At 44.9% G+C, this 7,431-nt stretch overlaps 1 pseudogene; it reads left to right on the plus strand.

Moving 5' to 3' along the window:
• The first annotated feature begins 879 nt into the window (after positions 1-879).
• On the plus strand, positions 880-6,096 carry LOC104535450 (annotated as a pseudogene).
• Positions 6,097-7,431: the final 1,335 nt, after the last annotated feature.

Genomic DNA, 7,431 nt, shown 5'->3' on the forward strand with positions numbered 1-7,431 from the left:
ATTGAGCTTGAGCAGATACCAGTGTATCCATGAACAGATACGAGTGTATCCATGAAGAGGTTGGAAAGTCCCGAGAAGAGCTGAGCCAACAAGATAAAGGAACTGCTGAGTGAAAGAAAGAAACTGCCAGACTGCAAAGAAAGAAACTGAGAGAAGTTACAACAGACAAACGGTCATCCAGTCATAAATATCATCAGGCTCTGAATAAACCAATCATGAATTAACATATATTGTGGTTAACATATATAAGGAGTTTGTTTTTGTAATAAAGAAGCAGCCTTTTGTGTACTCTTAAAAGTAGAGATCGTCGTGTCCGTCTCAACGATGACACATACCTTCTCTAAGCACTCATGCACATATGTTTTCAATTTTAACTTCGTAGTCTAAGTAAGTACCTACTTTGCAGTTTAAATGAATATCTACTGTAACTACTTTTACTACTTTAATCAATAAAACTGTTCTTTCGATTACAACAATAGCAGTGGATACTTGCAGACACTAGGCATCAGGCCACAAACCAACCATCAGCCATTGCAGCGGATGCTAAACAAATGTTTCTAGAGGCTATGGCTGCTCTATCAGCAGTCGGTACCATTTCACTGTTTAGCTAGACTGAAGGCTAAGAAGTTAAAAGATTTGTCCTGTGCTTGTTCTGTAATTGTTCTTCACTCATTTTTTTCTTTTGTCTTATGTTAGATTGTTTGTTTGTTTGACCCTGACAGCTTGAGTACAAAGAAAGGATTGTTGATTTTGAATGTGAAGAGCAAACTTTCATCCATTTGCTTGAAGCCTGTTTTGTTGGAAATGGCAAAAAACCTACTTACAGCTTTCTTCATCTAGGTTTGGCACAATATTCAGAAGTGAAAAACTGTCTTCTCAATGGAAGATGACAGCGAACCTGAGCAGAGCCCCTGGGCTCATTTACCTGATGCCTGTCTGAGGCATGTCTGCCATTGGTGAGATGACAGGGACAGATCTCAGGCTGCCTTGGTCTGTAAAAAATGGAATTGGGCCATGTACTTGAGATCCCTCTGGAAAAGCAGAACCATCACATTCTATGGCTGACCATCAAGGGCACACACACTGGAGCTTCAAAGTGCACTGTGGTATGCCAAGAAATTTGCCAAGTATTTGGTGCCCCTCGAGATCCAGTTATCAAATCCTTATGATACTGCCTTTACCCCAAAATTTCAAGTGACTATGAGAGGTCTTCTTTCACACCTGGGTAAGTGTAACAGTCGCCTAGTAACCCTGAGCATCAAGTATCTGGAATTAGACTGCTTGATCTGGAGAAATGTGGTCAGGGCTCAGTTTATCAAGAACTTAGCTATATTCCTGAAAAGAATGAGGAAATGGCTTGATTATCTCAACTTAAAAGGAACAAGAGTAACCTTAGAAGAAGGCTGTGAGCTTCTGAATTTTCTGAGCTGCATGACAAATGAAAGTTTAGTATCTGAAATCAACATTGAGGATTTCTTCAGTCTCTGCCTTGCTGTCTACAGCAGCCCCTTGTTCCACCAAACTATGTCCAAGTTCCACGGTCTGGTCACCGTGACTTTAAATTATAACTGCACCTCTGATGAACTGCTGGACATCCTGTGGGAGCACAGCGCTCATTCCCTGTGCACCTTGAATATCAAATGTCACATCCATGACCCTCATGGGCAAGTGGTCTGCAGAATGTCATGGGCAAACTTGGTCAAGAGAGCTCCAAAACCGAATGTGAACTTCCTCTTTGAAAGAGTCAGGCAGTATAATCACCTAGCCAGGATCCTGCTAGTGGAGATCTCAGTCAGGAGCATCAGTTTATGAAACTGCTATTCCAGTGACCTGGACTGGACAATGAGACCTACCCTCACCAACCTCCTGCCAGTCTACTCACTTGTTCTGCAGGTAAGGGAAACAACAGTGGCATCTTACTGCAGTATCACAAAGCTAAGCAAAGGAATCATATAGGACTTCTGCACAGCAGCAATCATCTATAGCAGTGCCTGATGACTTCCGTTTTATGTTCAGAGGGTAATTTTCATAAGTTCCAGCTATAGATCTAGTTCCAGTAATTGTCCTTGTCCAGTTACAATCCCCATTATGCTAGTCTTTGCTGTCAGGCTGATGTCTGGTTGCCCTCATAAAAAGCTAAAACAGCCAAAATACTGGTAGTGGTTGTGATGTCAACTGTGAGCAAAAAGAATCTTTCAGGCAGGAAAACATTGTTTTTGTAAGGGAGCTTTAGGCTGGTTAGACGCCTTCATGTTTAGTAACTGGTAACTTTATCACCCTTTCAGATTTTTCTGAGCCCCATCCTTTGGCAGGGAAATCTGCATAGGAGGAAAATAGTCTGTACGCTTTGTTTGCTTACAGAGCTGTAGCCGGTATCAACCTACACTGATGGATTTTCTCCATTTTGGCAATGCACAAATGTCTTACAGCACACGTAAATTAACTGGTGCATGTGTCAAAGCACTTTGGTGACGCCAAAGGTGTGCAACAGCTGACCCTTGTAAATAAGCATCAGGTCTTTGCATGCCTGAGGGAAGCATATGGCCTTATACCTGATGGTTTGCAACAGCTTTCTTTAAGTTCTGTTGCGTTGCAGAGTTTCCAATAAACACCAGAGATCTGTAAAACTTTCTAGAAATTGCCTTTAGATCTACTCTCGTATCTGCGATAATTTTCAGTATGTCAAATAATCTCCAATCTCCCCTATGGAAAGGGGGCCACGTGGAAGCAGAGAGAGACATTGGGCTGAGGTTTCTTTTTTCCCTACTCCTGAAGGATCACACGGCACGAACCAACTGCAACCCCCACTGCCACCCCCTGCACCTCAAGGCAAAGGGGGAGGGGGAAGGTGAAGAAACCGGGAACAAAAGCTGACCCCGGGAAGAAGGGAGGGGTGGGGGGAAGGTGTTTTGAGTTTAAGATCTGGTTGTATCTCCCATCGTTCTACTCTGATGTTGGTAACAAATTAAAATTGTTTTGTTTTTTTTAAATTCCTTATGATGAGTCTGTCTTTTGCCTGTGACCTGTTTAAGTGGTGAGAATCCCTCCCAGTCCTTATTTTGACTAGCCCTTTTTTGGGGCATCGTGGTGCTCAGTTATGCACTGGGCCTAAACCACAACACTGGTATTTTGACTTATGAAGCAACAGCAGCCACCTGAAAACTTCACAATGTATGTTTCGTGTTTAATTGTCTGAGTTATCTAACCACTACCTCACTTCACTTGCTTTGGGAACGATATATAAGGATCTACGTATTAATTAAAATTATGATTAAGGTAGATTACCATCATATCTCCGAATGAAGCTTTAAGCATTCCATGTTTCTCAGCTTTTACAAATAATGTTATATTTACATGGAACATATCTGAAATTTATTTTGACCATGAAAAATGTATACCTCACATAAAACAATACAAAGTATTGAGTGAGGCACAATAAAACATAGATGTGTTCACCTAATTCTAAGGTCTTTATAGTTTAAAAATCACCTACTTAAAAGCTATGGATGTTTATTGCCTATGAATACAAGAATTTGCTGCAGTCTTTTTCCTCAAAAGAAAGCAACAGGCCTGCCTGCCAGGATTTTGGTAATTGCAGTTGGTATTTGAAGTTTTCTCTTTCTTAATAGAAGAAAACCCAACTAATTCAAAATCTACAAGTGAGACTACAGTAAGGGGGTACATACTAGCCACAATCTATTGCAATACATGGGATTGTTTTGTACAGAACTAAAAATAAATAAACAGAAAAAGCACAACACAGCATCCACTTCACCTCTAGACTTTTAACGGAGAAGATGTACGTAACCTGTGATGAACTATATACTGGAAATCAGGGCTGATAATCAAACTCTTTCATGCTTGTCTTACAAAAGCAAGGTTTATACTTCTATATGTTTGACAGACACCAAGTGGAATGAGCCCTGATTTTAACACTAGTTCTGCAGAACAAAACTCCAGGTAGTTGGGTGTTTGTTTAGCAACAATCACTCTAGATCAGCCGCCTTCTATTTATTGAAGAGAAGGTGCTGAGATCGAAACCAAAATGTACTACCTTGTTCAGTACAACAATATAATCCTTAGCAATGCTAAACCTTTGAGAGTAAATTGACTCATGTGAGTAACTTCTAACTTGGCTAAATAACGATTATGAAAGCAACTTCACGGGATTAGTCACATAAATAAGTACTCACTAGAGTAACAAAGGGCTTCAAGCTTTGTTTTTCTTTCCCTTTAGTGTAAGGCTCCTGTGAGTTGTAACACAATACAATTAATTGCAAGCAGACATCAAGAGAAATGAACTAACAAGTATGGGCTAACTTAATAGAGCATGCAGGGAGTAAAATTTCTTATTCGGCATCATCCTGGCAAGACGGACATTCCATTGGTTGAGCTAGCATGAACAGTCCAAGGAATAACTGCACTGTGCACTATCGCTATGCTAGCAGGAAGTCTGCTGCACTCAGTTAATTTGCCTGCTGGCAAATGCCCATTCTATGCCAAAACAAGGTGTTTTCATTTTATTTTTTGTTTGGTTTTTCAATCAGGGATGTGTTAGTACTTTGCAAAAAAAATTCGTACTCAGTAGTTGTAGAGTAGAACAACTCTAGAACAAATGAAGAACAGAAATAAATACACCTTTTCTTATGGTAAATGACAGTAATATTTGCACTCTTCTGAGCCTTTTTCCACAGGTTGCCCAATTTTTATTTTTTTTTTGTGTGCTGGAGTCTGGGAACGTATTCAAAGCATCTCGATAAAGAACATGCTCAGGACTGCACCTCTCTTAGGTTTTGTTCTGGACTATTTCTTCTGTGTTTCTTACCAGGTAAGTTCTCAAGGTTATACCCAAACTTCATCCCACTGGCCCAGAAAGTAGAACCACAAATTATGGTAACTTGTCCGGGCATGACAGGAAGAGGCAGACCCACGCTTGCCCTGCAGCCAGTCTCCACACATTTTCTTCACACGTGTTTCTGATTGCAGCACCATGAGTGCTTGAAAAGTCTCCTGGTTTCTTTGCCTGCTCCTAAGAAGCCACTTGAAAGACTTCAGGCCTCTCTTGTCTGGTCATAAGCTAACCCATTGGATGGCCATGTACCTGTACAATTACACAGAAGAGGACTGAGAGGGCTATGAAAGTGGTACCAACTACAGGTGAAATTACTTACAGAAAGGATTTTTCTGTTTGAAAAACAGAATCTATTTGCCTATCAATAAAAATACAGTTGTGTGTTAAGTAGGATGTTTCAGGCTACCTTCTTCCCTCCAGACAATGAGCAGCAGCCACTAGATTGGAGACTGGAATGGTCCTGACCAGAATCAGTGTTGCATTGTATGGACCTAGTCTAAAACAGCTCTAACAAAAATCCAGCCTCGGAGAAGCAAGCAGAAGATAAATCCCGTGACTATAACCAGGCTGAGCCTATAAAGTCAGTATCTCTCTTCAGTGAAGTGACCATTAAGACGTCCAAGGGAGGATGTCAGCTGGAGGAGCAAGGACACTGCTGGTCCATGGCTGCTGGACGTTGCTGTGCAGGGTTACAGAGCCTCTCTGCTGCCCACAGCTTGCAGGAAGGCAGGGCGAGGGCTGGCACAGGCTGTCCCGCTGTCCCGCCGACGGGCAAAGCCCAGCCTCTGCCCAGGCACCAGGGCAGGCGGGCTCTGGCTGCAGCAAGGGGCTCTTTGGGCAGCCCCTGGCAGCCCTGTATGGGGAGAAAAGCATGCTGCCCCAGCCCATTGGGGTAGACGAGCCTGGATAGGGGGTTCCCAGGGCTCCCTCCGGATGCTCAGGAGAGGCAGGGAGTTTCCCTAGAAGCTCTGGAGATGGGAGATTAGCCTCTTCACCACCAGAAAGAAGCAAGATCCTGGGGTAAAGCTCTGGCCACCACTGTTAGAAGGCATCTCCTCAGCTAAGCAACTGTCCTCCTGCCTCTCCCTCAGGAGCTGCTGGCTGATCTGCAGCAAGAAAGGGCCATCGACACAGGGGATCTTCCACAAAGCTGCCAGTGGGTCAGAGCTTCCAGAGCTGGTGGAAGTCCTGGAATCTTTCCAGAAGAGTGGGTGAAGAGCTTCCCGGGTCCTGCAAAAGTCTAGGAGATGGAAAGCCGAAGTTTTGTAATGACTACAACAATCTGTTTCATGGTTAAAAAGCAACAGAAACTTTGTTATAAGTTTCAGCCACTCCTGGTATGCCAGTAGTTGCCATGATGCTTAAAGTTGTCAAAGTCTTGAGAAAAAGAGATGCAGAGGCTGGGGGGAGCAGAAACCTAGAGGAGTCGACCCCAAGGTGAGCCCAGGCAGACCAATCAGTACTATTCTTACCATAAGTGTCCCATTCACTAGAAATCGGGGAGTTTGCTGGGGATGGTCCTTCTCTCCCTCTCCCTCTCCCTCTCCCTCTCCCTCTCCCTCCTGCTCCCTCTTGTGTGGCTGAGATCTGGAGAAGGACTTGTTTACCATCCTAACCTTGAGGCCTACTCCCCCACAATATTGGCTGAATAGAACTCTGTGTATTTGACACTGTTCCTGTGATTAATATGACTTTATTTTTATCATGATGATTTTATTTGATGAAATATCTTTCTATTTCAATCCAGGAATCTCCTTTCCTCCCAGGTGGGGAGGAGGCATCGGGTGATAGAGCAACCATATAAACCACGACATTGTGGACCCCAAGTTGACCAATTTGGAGCCATCAAAGAGCCCTTGGGGCAAAGGTGGCCAACTGCATCCTGGGCTGCAGTAGGCAAAGCACTGGCAGCAGGTGGAGGGAGGCGATGGTTCCCCTCTGCTGTGTCCTGCTCTGGGCTCCCCGCTGCAAGTCAGGGAGACTTGGGAGAGAACCCCCAGCCCAGTGTCCCCCCAGGCCCCTTCCCACTTTCCATTGGGGTGGGGATGTTGGTCACTTGGAGCCAATGGCCACCCAAGGCAGCAGGAGGCAGCTGTGCTAGCACAGAGCAGCACTGGGACGAGTCCAAATCTGTTTGAGAAGCACTGCTGAGGCACTGACACCAGCATCCCACTTCCCATACTTGCTGTCACTGGCTGGGCTGCATCCTTGGTCTATGGAGAGTTTGATTCTCCTGTGCCGGGCAGGATGGGCCAGGCCAACTGCTGCTGCGGCTCCAGGTGGGCTCTCCCATGGCCTGGGGACACACGCGCATGGCCAGGCACCACAGGATCAGTGTTGCTCGTGCCCACCACTCCCTGCTGTGCAGGGAGGCTCTCGGTGATGCTGTGCCGCTGCTGGTTGCAGCAGTACAGCTGAGTCGGGGCCGCAAGAGGAGCGAGAGGTGTCTTCTCCTCCTCCAGGAGGAACTGGTGGTGACCAAGCTGCAGTAAGAGCCTCACAGCCCCACTGTCTTTCCCCCATCCCTTTCCCTGGGATCGGGGCAGAGACAGCCTAGCCCCAGTCCTACGCCCTGGGAC

The sequence above is a fragment of the Mesitornis unicolor genome, unplaced genomic scaffold (genome assembly GCF_000695765.1).
Source record: "Mesitornis unicolor isolate BGI_N332 unplaced genomic scaffold, ASM69576v1 scaffold5493, whole genome shotgun sequence".
Taxonomy (NCBI): Eukaryota; Metazoa; Chordata; class Aves; order Mesitornithiformes; family Mesitornithidae; genus Mesitornis; species Mesitornis unicolor.